Source organism: Balaenoptera physalus, assembly GCF_965194825.1.
Source record: "Balaenoptera physalus genome assembly, chromosome: 5".
NCBI classification, from domain to species: domain Eukaryota; kingdom Metazoa; phylum Chordata; class Mammalia; order Artiodactyla; family Balaenopteridae; genus Balaenoptera; species Balaenoptera physalus.
Window position 1 is genome coordinate 90,739,366 of NC_138884.1, and position 16,697 is coordinate 90,756,062.

Sequence of the window (16,697 nt, forward strand, 5' to 3'; positions counted from 1 at the left end):
TGGAGAATTTAGGAACATGATTTAATAGATACGGTTTCCAGTTTTCTAACTGTAAATGGAGGAGTTGGCAATATATAAGTTATTTTTTAAGCTCAGATCTGAAGCTACTTTGGGGATTTCTCACAATCAAGCTGGATTTCTCACAATTTCAGCCCAATCAAGCTTCCACAGGAAGGGAACATGGATGAGGGAGGCTGAGCTCATTTGGATGCTCTACACTATCTCAAATTAAAGCACAACCTTTACCCACTTTATTTTTATTTATTTATTTATTTACATTTATCCTGCTTGGTGTTCTCTGAGCTTCCTGGATCTGTGCTTTGGTGTCTGACATTGATTTTTGGGGGATTCTCAGTCACTATTGTTTCAAATATTTCTTCTGTTCCTTTTTCTCATCTCCTTCTAGTATTCCCATTACACATACGTTACACCTTTTGTAGTTGCCCCACAGTCCTTGGATATTCTGTTCTGCTTTTTACAGTCTTTGTTCTCTTTGCTTTTTGAGGATTCTAGTGATATATCCTCTAGCTCAGAGATTCTTTCCTCAGCTGTTTCCAGTCAACATTAACCCATCAAAAGTACTGTTCATTTCTAGTATAGTGCTTTTGATCTCTAGCATTTCTTTTGTTTATTTTCTTAGGATTTTTATCTCTCTGCTTACATTGCCCATCTCTCTGGCAACTGTCTACTTTATCCATTAGAGTGCTTAGCACATTAATCATAGTAATTTTAAATTCCTGATCTGACAATCCTAATATCCCTACCATGTCAGGTTTTGATGATTTCTCTGTCTCTTCAGTTTGTATTTTTTGCCTTTTCCTATACAGGCATACACTGGAGGTATTGCAGGTTCTGTTCCAGACCACCGCAATAAAGCAAATATCATGATAAAGAAAGTCACATGAATTTTTTGGTTTTCTAATACATATAAAATCATGTTTGCATTGTACTGTCTTGCCTCCATGTTGCTGGCTGCTGACTGATCAGAGTGGTGATTGCTGAAGATTGGGGTGGCTGTGGCAGTTTCTTAAGATAACAATGAAGTTTTCCATGTCAATTGACTCTTCCTCTCATGAATAATTTCTCTGTTGCATGCAATGCTATTTGACAACATTTTACCCACGGTAGAACTTCTTTCAAAACTGGAATCAATCCTCTCAGGCTCTGACACTGCTTCATCAACTAAGTTTATGTAATATTCGAAATCCTCTGCCGTCATTTCAACAGTCTTCACAGCATCTTCACCAGGAATAGATTCCATCTCAAGAAACTGCTTTATTTGCTCATTCATAAGAAGCAACTCCTCATTCCTTAAAGTTTTATCATGAGATTGCAGCAGTTCAGTCACATATTCAGGTTCCACTTCTAATTCTAATTCTCTTGCTCTTTCTACCACATCTGCAGTTACATCATCCACTGAAGTCTGGAACCTCTCAAAGTCATCCATGAGGGTTGGAATCAGCTTCTTCCAAACTCCTGTTAATGTTGATATTTTGAATTCTTCCCATCAATCACAAATGTTCTTAATGACATATAAGAACGGTGAAGCATTTCCAGAAGGTTTTCAATTGACTTTTCCCAGATCCATCAAAGGAATCATTATCTGTGGCAGATACAGCCTTATGAAATGTATTTCTTAAATCATAAAGTTTGAAAAAAAATGACTCCTTGATTCATGGGCAGCAGTTGGATGCTGTGTGAGCAGACATGAAAACAACATTAATCTCATTGTACATCTCCACCAGTGCTCTTGGGTGATCAACAGTAATATTTTTAAAGGAATCTTTTTCTGAGCAGTAAGTCTAAATAGTGGGCTTAAAATATTCAGTAAACTATAATGTAAACACATGTGCTGTCATCCAGGCTTTGTTGTTCCACTGATAGAGCACAGGCAGAGTAGATTTAGCATACGTTTTAAGGGCCCTAGGACTTTAAATGTGGTAAATAAACATTGGCTTCAACTTAAAGTCACCAACTGCATTAGCCACTAACAAGAGATTCAGCCTGTTCTTTGAAGCTTTGAAGCCAGGCATTGACTTCTCTTCTCTAGCTATGAAAGTCCGAGATGGCATCTTCTTCCAATATAAGGTTGTTTTGTCTACATTGAAAATCTGTTGTTTAGCATAGCCACCTTCATTAATTATCTTAGCTAGATCTTCTGGATAACTTGCAGTTTCTATATCAGCACTTGGCTCCCTCACCTTGCATTTTCACGTTATGGAGGTGGCTTCTTTCCTTAAACCTCACGAACCAACCTCTGCTAGCTTCAAAGTTCTCTGCCATAGCTTTCTTACTTTTCTCAGCCTTCATAGAATTGGAGAGAGTTAAGACCTTGCTCTAAATTAGGTTTTTGGCTTAAGGGAATGTTGTGGCTGGTTTGATCTTCTATGGAGACCACTAAAACTTTCTTCATATCAGTAATAAGGCTGTTTCACTTATCTTTCATGTGTTCATTGGAATAGCACTTTTAGTTTCCTTCAAAACCCTTTAATTTGCATTCACAACTTGGCTAACTGATGTAAGAGGCCTAGCTCTTGGCCTGTCTTGGCTTTCAACATGCCTTCCTCACTAACCTTAATAATTTCTAACTTTTGATTTAAATTGAGAAACATGCGGCTACTTGAACACTTAGAGGCCATTGTAGAGTTATTAATGGACCTAATTTCAATATTGTTGAATCTCAGGGAATAGGAAGGCCAGAGGAGAAGGAAAGAGATGAGGGGATGGGTCAGTGGAGCAGTCAGAATACACACATTTATGGATTAAGTTTTCTGTCTTATATGGATGAGGTTCATGGCGCCTCAGAACAATCATAATTGTAATATGAAAGACCACTGATCACCATAACAAATAAAAAATAATGAAATACAGGCATACCTTGTTTTATTACACTTTATTGTTCTTTTTGCAGATATTGTGTTTTTTACAAAATGAAGGTTTGTGGCAACCCCGAGTCTAGCATGACTGTTGGCACCATATTTCCAACAGCATTATTTTTTAATTAAGGTATGCACATTGTTTTTTTAGAAATAATAGTGTTGCACTCTTAATAAAATACAGCATAATGTAAATATAAAACTTTTTATTTTTATTTTTTTGGCTGCGTTGGGTCGTCGTTTCTGTGCGAGGGCTTTCTCCAGTTGCGGCGAGCGGGGGCCACTCTTCATCGCGGTGCGCGGGCCTCTCACTGTCGCGGCCTCTCCCGTTGCGGAGCACAGGCTCCAGACGCGCAGGCTCAGTAGTTGTGGCTCACGGGCCTAGTTGCTCCGCGGCATGTGGGATCCTCCCAGACCAGGGCTCGAACCTGTGTCCCCTGCATTGGCAGGTGGATTCTCAACCACTGTGCCACCAGGGAAGCCCTAAATATAACTTTTATATGCACTAGGAAAGCAAAAAATTCCTGTGACTAGCTTTAACGTGATACTTTATTGGGGTGATCTGGAACCAAACCCACAATATCTCCAAGGTATGCCTTTATTACAAGAGTTAACAAAATGTGACAAAGAGACATAAAGTGAACAAATGTTGTTGGAAAAATGGTGCCAATGGACTTGCTAGATGCTGGGATGTCACAAACTTTCAATTTGTAAAAAAAATCAGTATTTGTAAAGCACAATAAAGTAAAGCGCAATGAAACGAGGTATGCCTGTACCTGTAATTTTTTTTCTTGATAGCCGAATATGATTTAGTGTGTAAAAGGACTATTGTAAATAGGCTTTTGTAATGGAGTGAGGTGTGAGCAGAGGGGAAGAATGCTATAGTCCTGTGATTAGGCCTGAATCTTTTAGTGAGCCTGTGACTCTGGACTGTGAACTTCACAAATGCTTCTCAGTTGTTTTTTTTCCTCCCCACTTGGGTGAGACAGGATGGCTAGAGTTGGCTGGAGTTGGACAGTTCCCTTCTCTCAGGTCAGTTAGGCTCTGACAATACCCTAGCAGTTATGGCTCTTGTTAACTAGTTTCTCCTGTGGTCAGGCCTTGCTAAGAACAGAGTACTCTAGCTTATTTTAAAAGTTTCCTTTCCCCTCCCTCTGCTGAAAGGATGACGGAATTTTTCTCCCATATTTACTGTCAGAACCTAGTTGAGTTCCGGAAGATAAATCTTGCAATATTGTGGGACTCCCTTATTACTGGGTGCCCTTGGAGTTTTTAACTCCCAAGGTGGTCCACACAGAGCCTCCAGCAATAAGGAAATTACAGTCCAGGTTTTTCTACCTTGGCCCTTGTTCCTCAGCTGTTTCTGCTCCTGAATCTCCACTCAGATAAGTTGTTCTGTGTTTGCCTGTCTTTCCAGTCTTGGAGCCTGTGTCTTGCCCTGTGTCCGCCCCTCTTACAAATCCAGGAAGAGTTGTTGATTTTTTGGTCTGTTCAGTCTTTTCCTTGTTTTTAGGACAGAGTGGGGACTTACACGTTCCTTACCTGGGAACAGGAGCTGGAAGTCCCTTTTCTCCACTCTGCAAGTTGGGCTTCAATTTCTCCAAAGAAATATTTCTGCTGAAAACAATCAGTGATTAAAATGTTCTAAAATTGACTATGGTGATGGCTGCACATGTCTGGAAAACTACTAAAAACCATTAAACGGTACACTTTAAATATGTGAATTGTATACCAATAAAGTCCTTAAAAAAAAGAAAGTTGTTTGAAAACCTTTCTCTTCAGTGAACATTTTGAACTCTTCTACCTCTAACGTTTTTTTATTCAATATCAATCATTTGGTTATAGCAACTTCTGAGGAGAAGATGATAAATGAACTTATGATAACAATAAGAAGATGTATGATCTTTGGATGAAAGAATAAATATTCATGCAGTCTATTATACTGAGCCTGCCTAGACATCTCCTACCCCTAACTACACAATGCAGTTCTTTGCCCCAGCACATCATGTTCTCAATCAGAAGCTTACCTTGAACCAGTGCGTCCCTCCGCATTCTTCAGGTCCCAGTTTGTAAACCATCCTCCTCCATAACACTGACCTCTATGAAGAATACATCATTCACTTTAGCATATGCACCGATGTTCTCACAATTATGCGATTACACATCCAAATCAGTAAAATATTGTTGTTTTCACTCCAGTAAGTGTATATTTATTTATGTAAAAATTATTTTTACCTTCTGAACTAGCTACAGTAGAAAATTAGAAACTACATTTCTGAGAGACTTCTTAATATTTTGAAAATTTTAGCCCATTTCCTATTGGATCTAACTAGATCATGATTTACTCTGTGATTTGGTATAGAGTAGGCTTTTATCAGATGTATAAAACGTGTCAACTCTGTTCTTTCCTATTCTTTCACCTGTGTGTATATAACTAGAATTATCCTTGATCCAAAATGTCTTTGGAAATTTTTTTTTCATGTCTCTTGTCCATAATATAGTGGTTTTTGTTTGTTTGCTTGTTTGTTTTGGTTTTTTTTAGTTTAATTTGGAAATGGCCATGAATCTCAGAGTACTGAGAAAAAGGAAAAGTGAGAGCATCCCACACCCTCTCTACTCTTCCCATAGATTAACTCACATATGATAGCTGTCATGTTACAGTATTGGCAAAATTCACAGTATTATTAAAGCTTAATTTCTTTGTTAGCAAACACATTTTTTATAACACTTTCTCTGTCACAACACATTGTTTTTTGTACCCCCTGGAGTCCGAGGACCCTACTTTGCATCCCTCTTGTTATTACTTTCTACCAATATACCCATCTCTTTATTTTTATTTTTTTAGTAATTGTTTTATATGTGCAACTCACCTTTGACCTGTAGACAAAAGATGGCTTACTAACTACACTGATGGTCTAGTGAGCTTCTCGTTTTTCCTAAGCAAATTTAAGTCTGATCATGACATAGCTGCCCACTTGGTAAGGCCTATGGATATGTAGTTAGTGATCATACAGTATTAGTGCACTTAACCTACTCAGTTCATGAGTATCCCTGTGAACACAGTGCCAGACAAGACATCTTGAAAGAGTCATTGAAAGAAATAATATTTTTGGATGGTTTTCTAAAGGAAGCACAATTCATCGTTTCCCATATAATAATAACCATTATTTTTGCTGTTTTATGCCAAATTCTAAGCCAAGCATATCTCATTTAATTCCTAGAACACCCCTAATAAGTAGAACCTATTATTATTCTTATTTTTAAAACTAAAAGCAACAACAACAACAACAAAACACCAAAAACCTGTGGTTTCTAACTCCTTACTCTCTGCTCTGTGCCAAGAGATCTGCTGAGAGTAGATGCTGAGTTGTCCCCCCTTAAGTCTACTTAGTTCTGTATCTATTATGAGTATTTTTCTAGATAATGTTTATCACACTAAATATTTGATCCAAAGCATGTGTACCCAAGGGGAAATGCTTGGTCCCTTAAAGCCCTGGAAGTACAGCAGTTGAGCTTCTCTTAGGCCACAGCCCATTTTGGTTGTGTCGTTGTTCTAATTTTACAACCGTTTTATAGCATGTAGTTGATCCCATTTCCTTCTCTTTGTGATCTCTGCTAGAAATGTCAGTGTGAATTTTCATGTCATACCAAGAAAATAGACAGGCAATAAAGGCATGCAACTTATTGTTCAAACCTCCCTCTTGATCTTCATCTTCTTTTTCTCTTTGTTCTACTTGATGTCATCTTTTAATTTCTTTGTTCATCTTGATGTCATCTTTTTCTTTTGCTCTTTTGATGTCATCTCTTAATTTTTTACTTCATCGTGAATTAAATATATTTCTAAAATAGCATTATAACATTGTTTGGAATAACACATGATATGCATACATATTTCTGTCAAGATATTAGATAAAATCCCATTTAAACAGTTGCCTCTGACATATAGTTGTTATTTTTTCACCATTTCCCCATGAAAATTGTAATTGCATAATATGGGACCTTATAGCACATTTTTAATTTTGTATAAATTACAATAGGCAATGGATTATGTTATTTAAATTTCCTAGGTAAATGTTGTCTCTAATTTCTATGTTTTTCTATGCTGCACTTTCCCAACAAATAAAAATAAGCCTTTATTGCCTTTTTATCTGATTATAAAACTAGTAGGTAAATAGTGGAAAGTATAAAGAACAAAGTGACAATAATTATAGTATATTTAATTTATATATATCTAACGTGCTCACCCAGTGATTTTCTGTGTGTATGCATATATATATGTATATACATACATGAACATATACATACACTTTTATATCTGCACTGATACCTTTTTAAATTTCTACAGTTTATAGTACAATTGCTGTCCCTTTAGGAATCATCAGTTAACCCTGAGATTGTGAAGAGACATCAGTCTTTCCTTATAAATAATAGTATATCTTCCTATCACATTTCTAGTTTGGTCAAGACCAGCACACCTACTCAGGAAGGAGGAAGGAAGGATGAGGGCAGGGAGGAAGTTATGCATTTTTAACAAAGGCTCTGTTATGTAATTTTCTCTGACAGATACAGCACTGTGTCTTCTAGAATTTTGCAAGAAAGGCATTTAGCCCAGTCAGCACTGCTGTAAATTTCTAAACATCAGCTAGACAGAATTGAATTCAGTCTTTTATGTGCCTTGGGATACATCCAATACATTTCAGATTTTCCTCAGAAATCCTGCTGACTTGGAGCAGGTGTGTCTTAAAATAACAAGAACTCATCAAGGCATGATTGTTATCATTCTGACGGCTTCATCTTAATTCCTTCCTGTTGTGCACACCTGGTCACATAAGCACTGTGCATTCTTTGGAGCGTGCAACAGGCAACCCCGGGGAAAGGTAGTTTTTTGTTTTGTTGCAGATGAGAAGAGATCATTGTATTAACAACTGATGATGGACATTGATAGTAGAACTGAGCTAAAAGGAGTTTTCAGAAGGAGCCCACCTGTGCTTAATTTGCTCTGACCTCCTCGGTTAAGTGTCTTTTTAGAATAACAGGTGTGGATTTGCTCAATATAGCAGCATCTCCTAAGCCCTGTTCTCATGACTACTTATATAATTATTTTCTTTTAAATTGAAACACATGAAGATCTACTCAGAATCAACACCAAAGTTGTTATTGGCAACTGTTTATTTTTTCATTCTGATTTTAAATTATGTAAGCAGTTTTCCATAATTCTCTAATCGTGACATGAAATTTGATTAAGTACTACAGCAAATTTTGAAAAACAATATCTTTTTATGATGATATATAATTTTTAACTTGAATTGCTTTCTCTGTAAAGGAAATACATATAAAATTTGTCTAAAACATAAAACCATAATTTTATCACATAAAAGAACTTAGTACAGTGTATCCACATGGAATCCATAATTAAATATGAGTTAATTTAAGTAGGGTATTAATTCACAGGATTTATAGATGATATCAGAGATAAGAAAATATATTTGGAGAATTGTATCTCTATTATCTAGTGTTAAACACTTACTTTAATCCTATTTTTCACAATTTTCCCCTTCTCTGTTGATCTAAATTAATTTGAGCCTTCTGTGTTTGAAAACAATAAAAAAAGTTATATCTAAATACTTTTTAGATTGAATATTACTTACATTCCAGTCATTTAATTGCAACTGGTATCTGTGTGTGTGTGTGTGTGTGTGTGTGTGTGCGTGTGTGTTGACAGCAAACATGTAGTCAGCAAATAATTTCAAACCCAATCTGAGCACTTTGGGAACAAATTAGAGTAACAACAAAATAATAATATCAAAGTGAAATATCATTTTTATTTATATAATAAATACTAAAATAGAAGTGTGCTGGTGTCATGGATAGGAAAGGAAGGCTTCCTACAAGGGTTGAAATAGGAGGGTTGAAGAAGTATAGAAACATACGGTGGTAATAGGAGGGAAATAACTCACCAGTGGATTTCTACTTACCACTGTATGAGGGGCTAATAAGAAAGGTTCCATTATGTGATAGGATGACCAATATATTCCTTGATGTTCAGAATGTAAATTATATTCTCAAGGCTGCCAAAAACTTGGCAAAGTATGGTAAAAGCAAATGGGTTAACTTTATCAGTTGCTTATAGTTGATGAATTAAAAAGGTTTAATAAAGGTAGAAATTGTATTATATTTCAAGTTGACTTAATACTTTGGCAGTGGAAAGAAACTCCCTATAATACCTTTATAGAATAGTACATGTATTTTAGGATCTACCAATATTGATTAAAAATTTTAAATCATTCTGTAATACATCAGAATTGAATAGAACATTGCCTATTGGTCAATTCAAATGATATTTAGTCTGACTAAAACATGATAGATGATAGAAAAAATCTTGAAGAGCCAATGTCCCAAATTATGTTTTGTATTTCCCACATCATTCACGTGTGTCCATGGCATGTACTCTCTTTTCTTTGACTTCTTTCAATTCACTTTACACTTATTTTAAGAGTTACATATATTGCTACGGGTATCAATAGCTCATTCCTTTTAACTGCTGATTAGTATTCCATTTGTGTATCCATACAAATGTGTATTTACCACAATGTGTTTACCCATTCACTTGTTGATGGACTTTTGGGTTGTGTTCAGTTTGAGGATATTACAGTACAGCTACTATGAACATTTATGCACAAGTTTTTATGGACATATGCTTTCACTTCTCTTGATTAAATACCTAGGAGTGCAATGGTTGAGTCATATGGTACCTGTAGATTTAACTTTATATTAAACTGCAAAACACTCTTCCAAAGCAGATATATCACTTTACATTCTCACCAGCAGTTATTGAGTTAGAGTTCCATTTCTCCACAAATTGCTAAATCTTGTTATGGTCAGTCTGTTTTTAATTTTAGTCATACTCTTAGATAATTAGTAATATCTAATTATGGTTTTAATGAAGTTGATTAATGATGACTAATGTGGTTGAGCATCCTTTCTTATTAGCCATTCCTATAGCTTTCCTTTCAAAGCATCTGTGAAAAGCTTTGTCCTTTATATTTACAGATTCATTTAGTGTTTTATCTTAGTATTGAGATATAAGTACTTGTCACTTATTGTCAATACAGGTCATTTATCAGATATGTGTTTTGCAAACATTTTCTAAAAGTTTATTGTTTACATTGTCTTAAAATAACTTCTGGGGAGCAGAAATTTTTAATTTTGAAAAAAATCATTTTACTGATTTTTATTTTATGGTGTGTACCTTTTATTTCCTATTTAAGAAATATTTGACGAAATCAAGTTTGTTTGCATTAAGAATCTATAATTTTATCTTTTATATTTATTTTTATGATACATTGCAATTTACATACACTAAAGGTAAGTCTAAATTCATGTTGTTTTACACATGGATATCCCATTAGTCCAGCACCCTTTGTTAAAATGGCTATTTCCTCATTAAATTACCTTGCCATTTTGGTGAAAATTCAATAGGCCGTATGCATTTGTGTTTATTTATTGGACTCTTTTTTCTGTTTCACTGACTTATATAGCCACATTTAATGCACTCTTCATTCATGTAGTGTCAAATAGTAACTCTTGAAATTAGGCATATAAATTCTCCAACGTGTACAACTGGCATTCTAACCTATGACTTAACTAACTTACAAGATCTAGAAGCTTATTTGTGGATTCTTTAGGAATTTCTATATGCATAGCCATGATGCTTATAATAAATTCAGTTTTACTGCTTCCTTTTTCATATGTGTGAAAAGTATTTCTTTCTCTTGTCTTACTGCAATGGTGATACCTCAAGTACAATGTTGAAAAGAAGTGAGACATTAGATATCCTTGGCTAAATCAAGGAAAAGCATTCAGTGTATTGTAAATAAGTAGGAATTTGACTGTAGGTTTTTAGTAGATGCCCTTTACCAGTTTGGGGAGGTCCCAATTTTTTGTTGTTATAGTTTCCTGAGAATTTTTAATCATGAAAGCACTTTGAATTGTGTCAAATGCTTTTTCTGCATCTGAGATGATATGGATTTTATTTTTATTAATATGATATAATACATTGCTTGATTTTTTTGATGTTAAACAATCCTTGGATAAATATTATTTGAAGTATTTTACCCATTATATACAATATCAGATTTGATTAACTAAAATTCAGTTAAAATGTATTTTTAGATCTATATTCATGAGCATTTTTTATTTTTGGTCTCACCTTTTCCTTATGTGTTTGGAGGAATTCACCAGAGAAACTGTCTGGGGCACTTTTGCTTGTGAGAAGGTGTTTCACCTATATATGTATATTTTTAAATGGACATAGAGCTATTCAAGTTATCTGAATAGCCCCAGTTAGTTCTGTTAATTTGAGTTATTCAAGATACTTGTTCATTTTATCTAAATTATTGACCTCAAAAAGATTCTAGTTTCACCATATTTTTCTATTGATTTTCAGTTTTTAATTTTACCTTCATTACTTCTTTCCTTCTGCTTACTTTTAGTTTCATCATTTGCTTTCTAGCTTATAAAGATGTGTTCATTCATCATTTTTTCTTATCATTTTCATTTCTAACATGAAACTTTAAATCTATACATTCCCTTGAGCTCTTCTTTAGCTGTTTCATGTAAATTTTGATGTTTTGTTATTATAATTTCTATTTTCCCTTTTGATTTTGTCTTTGACCCATGAGATATCCAAAAATGTGTTGATAATTTTCCAAATATTCATAGATATTCTTAATATCTTTTGGTTATTGATTTTCAATTTAACCTTTTTGTGGTCAGAAAACATACTCCGTATGACACTATTTAAAAAAAAATTGTTGAGACTTTTTTTTTTTTTTAAACATCTTTATTGGAGTATAATTGCCTTACAATGGTGTGTTAGTTTCTGCTTTATAACAAAGTGAATCAGTTATACATATACATATGTTCCCATATCTCTTCCCTCTTGCATCTCCCTCCCTCCCACCCTCCCCATCCCACCCCTCTAGGTGGTCACAAAGCACCGAGCTGATCTCCTTGTGCTATGCGGCTGCTTCCCACTAGCTATCTATTTTACATTTGGTAGTGTATATATGTCCATGCCACTCTCTCACCCTGTCACATCTTACCCCTCCCCCTCCCCATATCCTCAAGTCCATTCTCTAGTAGGTCTGTGTCTTTATTCCCGTCTTGCCACTAGGTTCTTCATGGCCTTTTTTTTTTTTTCCCTTAGATTCCATATATATGTGTTAGCATACTGTATTTGTTTTTCTCTTTCTGACTTACTTCACTCTGTATGACAGACTCTAACTCCATCCACCTCACTACAAATACATCCATTTCATTTCTTTTTATGGCTGAGTAATATTCCATTGTATATATTTGCCACATCCTCTTTATCCATTCATCCGATGATGGAAACTTATGTTGCTTCCACGTCCTGGCTATTGTAAATAGAGCTGCAATGAACATTTTGGTACATGACTCTTTTTGAATTATGCTTTTCTCAGGGTATATGCCCAGTAGTGGGATTGCTGGGTCGTATGCTAGTTCTATTTTTAGTTTTTTAAGGAACCTCCATACTGTTCTCCATAGTGGCTGTATCAATTTACATTCCCACCAACAGTGCAAGAGGGTTCCCTTTTCTCCACACCCTCTCCAGCATTTATTGTTTCTAGATTTTTTGATGATGGCCATTCTGACCGGTGTGAGATATCTCATTGTAGTTTTGATTTGCATTTCTCTAATGATTAATGATGTTGAGAATTCTTTCATGTGTCTGTTGGCAATCTGTATATCTTCTGTGGAGAAATGTCTATTTAGGTCTTCTGCCCATTTTTGGATTGGGTTGTTCGTTTTTTTGTTATTGAGCTGCATGAGTTGCTTGTAAATGTTGGAGATTAATCCTTTGTCAGTTGCTTCATTTGCAAATATTTTCTCCCATTCTGAGGGTTGTCTTTTGGTCTTGTTTATGGTTTCCTTTGCTGTTCAAAAGCTTTGAAGTTTCATTAGGTCCCATTTCTTTATTTGTGTTTTTATTTCCATTTCTCTAGGAGCTGGGTCAAAAAGGATCTTGCTGTGATTTATGCCATAGAGTGTTCTGCCTATGTTTTGCTCTAAGAGTTTGATAGTGTCTGGCCTTACACTTAGGTCTTTAATCCATTTTGAGTTTATTTTTGTGTATGGTGTTAGGGAGTGTTCTAATTTCCTACTTTTACATGTACCTGTCCAGTTTTCCCGGCACCACTTATTGAAGAGGCTGTCTTTTCTCCACTGTATATGCTTGCCTCCTTTATCAAAGATAAGGTGACCATATGTGCGTGGGTTTATCTCTGGGCTTTCTATCCTGTTCCATTGATCTATATTTCTGTTTTTGTGCCAGTACCAAACTGTCTTGATTACTGTAGCTTTGTAATATAGTCTGAAGTCAGGGAGCCTGATTCCTCCAGCTCCATTTTTCATTCTCAAGATTGCTTTGGCTATTCGGGGTCTTTTGTGTTTCCATACAAATTGTGAAATTTTTTGTTCTAGTTCTGTGAAAAATGCCAGTGGTAGTTTGATAGGGATTCCATTGAATCTGTAGATTGCTTTGGGTAGTAGAGTCATTTTCACAATGTTGATTCTTCCAATCCAAGAACTTAGTATATCTCTCCATCTATTTGTATCATCTTTGATTTCTTTCATCAGTGTCTTATAATTTTTTGCATACAGGTCTTTTGTCTCCTTAGGTAGGTTTATTCCTAGATATTTTATTCTTTTTGTTGCAATGGTAAACGGGAGTGTTTTCTTAATTTCACTTTCAGATTTTTCATCATTAGTATATAGGAATGCAAGAGATTTCTGTGCATTAATTTTGTATCCTGCTACTTTACCAAATTCATTGATTAGCTCTAGGAGTTTTCTGGTAGCATCTTTAGGATTCTCTATGCATAGTATCATGTAATCTGCAAACAGTGACAGCTTTACTTCTTCTTTTCCAATTTGGATTCCTTTTATTTCTTTTTCTTCTCTGATTGCTGTGGCTAACACTTCCAAAACTATGTTGAATAATAGTGGTGAGAGTGGGCAACCTTGTCTTGTTCCTGATCTTAGTGGAAATGGTTTCAGTTTTTCACCATTGAGGACAATGTTGGCTGGGGGTTTGTCATATATGGCCTTTATTATGTTGAGGAAAGTTCCCTCTATGCCTACTTTCTGCAGGGCTTTTATCATAACTGGGTGTTGAATTTTGTCAAAAGCTTTCTCTGAATCTATTGAGATGATCATATGGTTTTTCTCCTTCAATTTGTTAATATGATGTATCACGTTGATTGATTTGTGTATATTGAAGAGTCCTTGCATTCCTGGAATAAACCCCACTTGATCATGGTGTATGATCCTTTTAATGTGCTGTTGGATTCTGTTTGCTAGTATTTTGTTGAGGATTTTTGCATCTATGTTCATCAGTGATATTGGCCTGTAATTTTCTTTCTTTGTGATATCTTTGTCTGGTTTTGGTATCAGGGTGATGGTGGCCTCGTAGAATGAGTTTGGGAGTGTTCCTCCCTCTGCAATATTTTGGAAGAGTTTGAGAAGGATGGGCGTTAGCTCTTCTCTAAATGTTTGATAGAATTCACCTGTGAAGCCATCTGGTCCTGGGTTTTTGTTTGTTGGAAGATTTTTAATCACAGTTTCAATTTCAGTGCTTGTGATTGGTCTGTTCATATTTTCTGTTTCTTCCTGGTTCAGTCTCGGCAGGTTGTGCATTTCTAAGAATCTGTCCATTTCTTCCAGGTTGTCCATCTTATTGGCATAGAGTTGCTTGTAGTAATCTCTCATGATCGTTTGTATTTCTGCAGTGTCAGTGGTTACTTCTCCTTTTTCATTTCTAATTCTATTGATTTGAGTCTACTCCCTTTTTCTCTTGATGAGTCTGGCTGATGGTTTATCAATTTTGTTTATCTTCTCAAAGAACCAGCTTTTAGTTCTGTTGACCTTTGCTATTGTTTCCTTCATTTCTTTTTCATTTATTTCTGATCTGATCTTTATGATTTCTTTCCTTCTGCTAGCTTTGGGGTTTTTTTGCTCTTCTTTCTCTAATTGCTTTAGGTGCAAGGTTAGGTTGTTTATTCGATATGTTTCCTGTTTCTTGATGTAGGCTTGTATTGCTATAAACTTCCGTCTTAGACCTGCTTTTGCTGCATCCCATAGGTTTTGGGTCGTCGTGTCTCCATTGTCATTTGTTTCTAGGTATCTTTTGATTTCTCCTTTGATTTCTTCAGTGATCACTTCGTTATTAAGTAGTGTATTGTGTAGCCTCCAGGTGTTTGTATTTTTTACAGATCTTTTCCTGTAATTGATATCTAGTCTCTTAGCGTTGTGGTCAGAAAAGATACTTGATACGATTTCAATTTTCTTAAATTTACCAAAGCTTGATTTGTGACCCAAAATATGATCTATCCTGGAGAATGTTCCATGAGCACTTGAGAAAAATGTGTATTCTGTTGTTTTTGGGTGGAATGTCCTATAAATATCAATTAAGTCCATCTTGTTTAATGTCTCATTTAAAGCTTGTGCTTCCTTATTTATTTTCATTTTGGATGATCTGTCCATTGGTGAAAGTGGGGTGTTAAAGTCCCCTACTATGATTGTGTTACTGTCGATTTCCCCTTTTATGGCTCTTAGTATTTGCCTTATGTATTGAGGTGCTCCTCTGTAGGGTGCATAAATATTTACAATTGTTATACCTTCTTCTTGGATCGATCCCTTGATCATTATATAGTGTCCTTCTTTGTCTCTTGTAATAGTCTTTATTTTAAAGTCTATTTTGTCTGATTTGAGAATTGCTACTCCAGCTTTCTTTTGATTTCCATTTGCATGGAATATCTTTTTCCATCCCCTCACTTTCAGTCTGTATGTGTCTCTAGGTCTGAAATGCGTCTCTTGTAGACAGCATATATATGGGTCTTGTTTTTGTATCCATTCAGCCAGTCTGTGTCTTTTGGTGGGAGCATTTAATCCATTTACTTTAAGGTAATTATCGATATGTATGTGCCTATTCCCATTTTCTTAAATGTTTTGGGTTTGTTATTGTAGGTGTTTTCCTTCTCTTGTGTTTCTTGCCTAGAGAAGTTCCTTTAGCATTTGTTGTAAAGCTGGTTTGGTGGTGCTGAACTCTCTCAGCTTTTCCTTGTCTGTAAAGGTTTTAATTTCTCCATCAAATCTGAATGAGATCCTGGCTGGGTAGAGTAATCTTGGTTGTAGGTTTTTCTCCTTCATCACTTTAAGTATATCCTGCCACTCCCTTCTGGCTTGCAGAGTTTCTGCTGAAAGATCAGATGTTAACCTTATGGGGATTCCCTTATGTGTTACTTGTTGTTTTTCCCTTGCTGCTTTTAATATGTTTTCTTCATATTTAATTTTTGATAGTTTGATTAATATGTGTCTTGGCATGTTTCTCCTTGGATTTATCCTGTATGGGACTCTCTGTGCTTCCAGGACTTGATTAACTATTTCCTTTCCCATATTAGGGAAGTTTTCAACTATAATCTCTTCAAATATTTTCTCAGTCCCCTTCTTTTTCTCTTCTTCTTCTGGGACCCCTATAATTCGAATGTTGGTGCGTTTAATGTTGTCTCAGGTCTCTGAGACTGTCCTCAGTTCTTTTCATTCTTTTTTCTTTATTCTGCTCTGCAGTAGTTATTTCCACTATTTTATCTTCCAGGTCACTTATCCCTTCTTCTGCCTCAGTTATTCTGCTATTGATTTCATCTAGAGTATTTTTAATTTCATTTATTGTGTTTTTCATCGTTGCTTGGTTCCTCTTTAGTTCTTCTACGTCCTTGTTAAATGCTTCTTGAATTTTGT

The 16,697-nt window shown here is 35.4% G+C and overlaps 1 long non-coding RNA gene across 1 annotated transcript in view; it reads right to left on the bottom strand.

Moving 5' to 3' along the window:
* The window catches only part of LOC309662150, a 77,195-nt gene extending 63,761 nt beyond the window's left edge, over nt 1-13,434 (bottom strand). Inside the window, exon 1 of the long non-coding RNA XR_014264540.1 lies at nt 11,697-13,434. This is a non-coding gene — a long non-coding RNA (uncharacterized lncRNA). The remainder of the gene's footprint in view (nt 1-11,696) is intronic.
* Nucleotides 13,435-16,697: the final 3,263 nt, after the last annotated feature.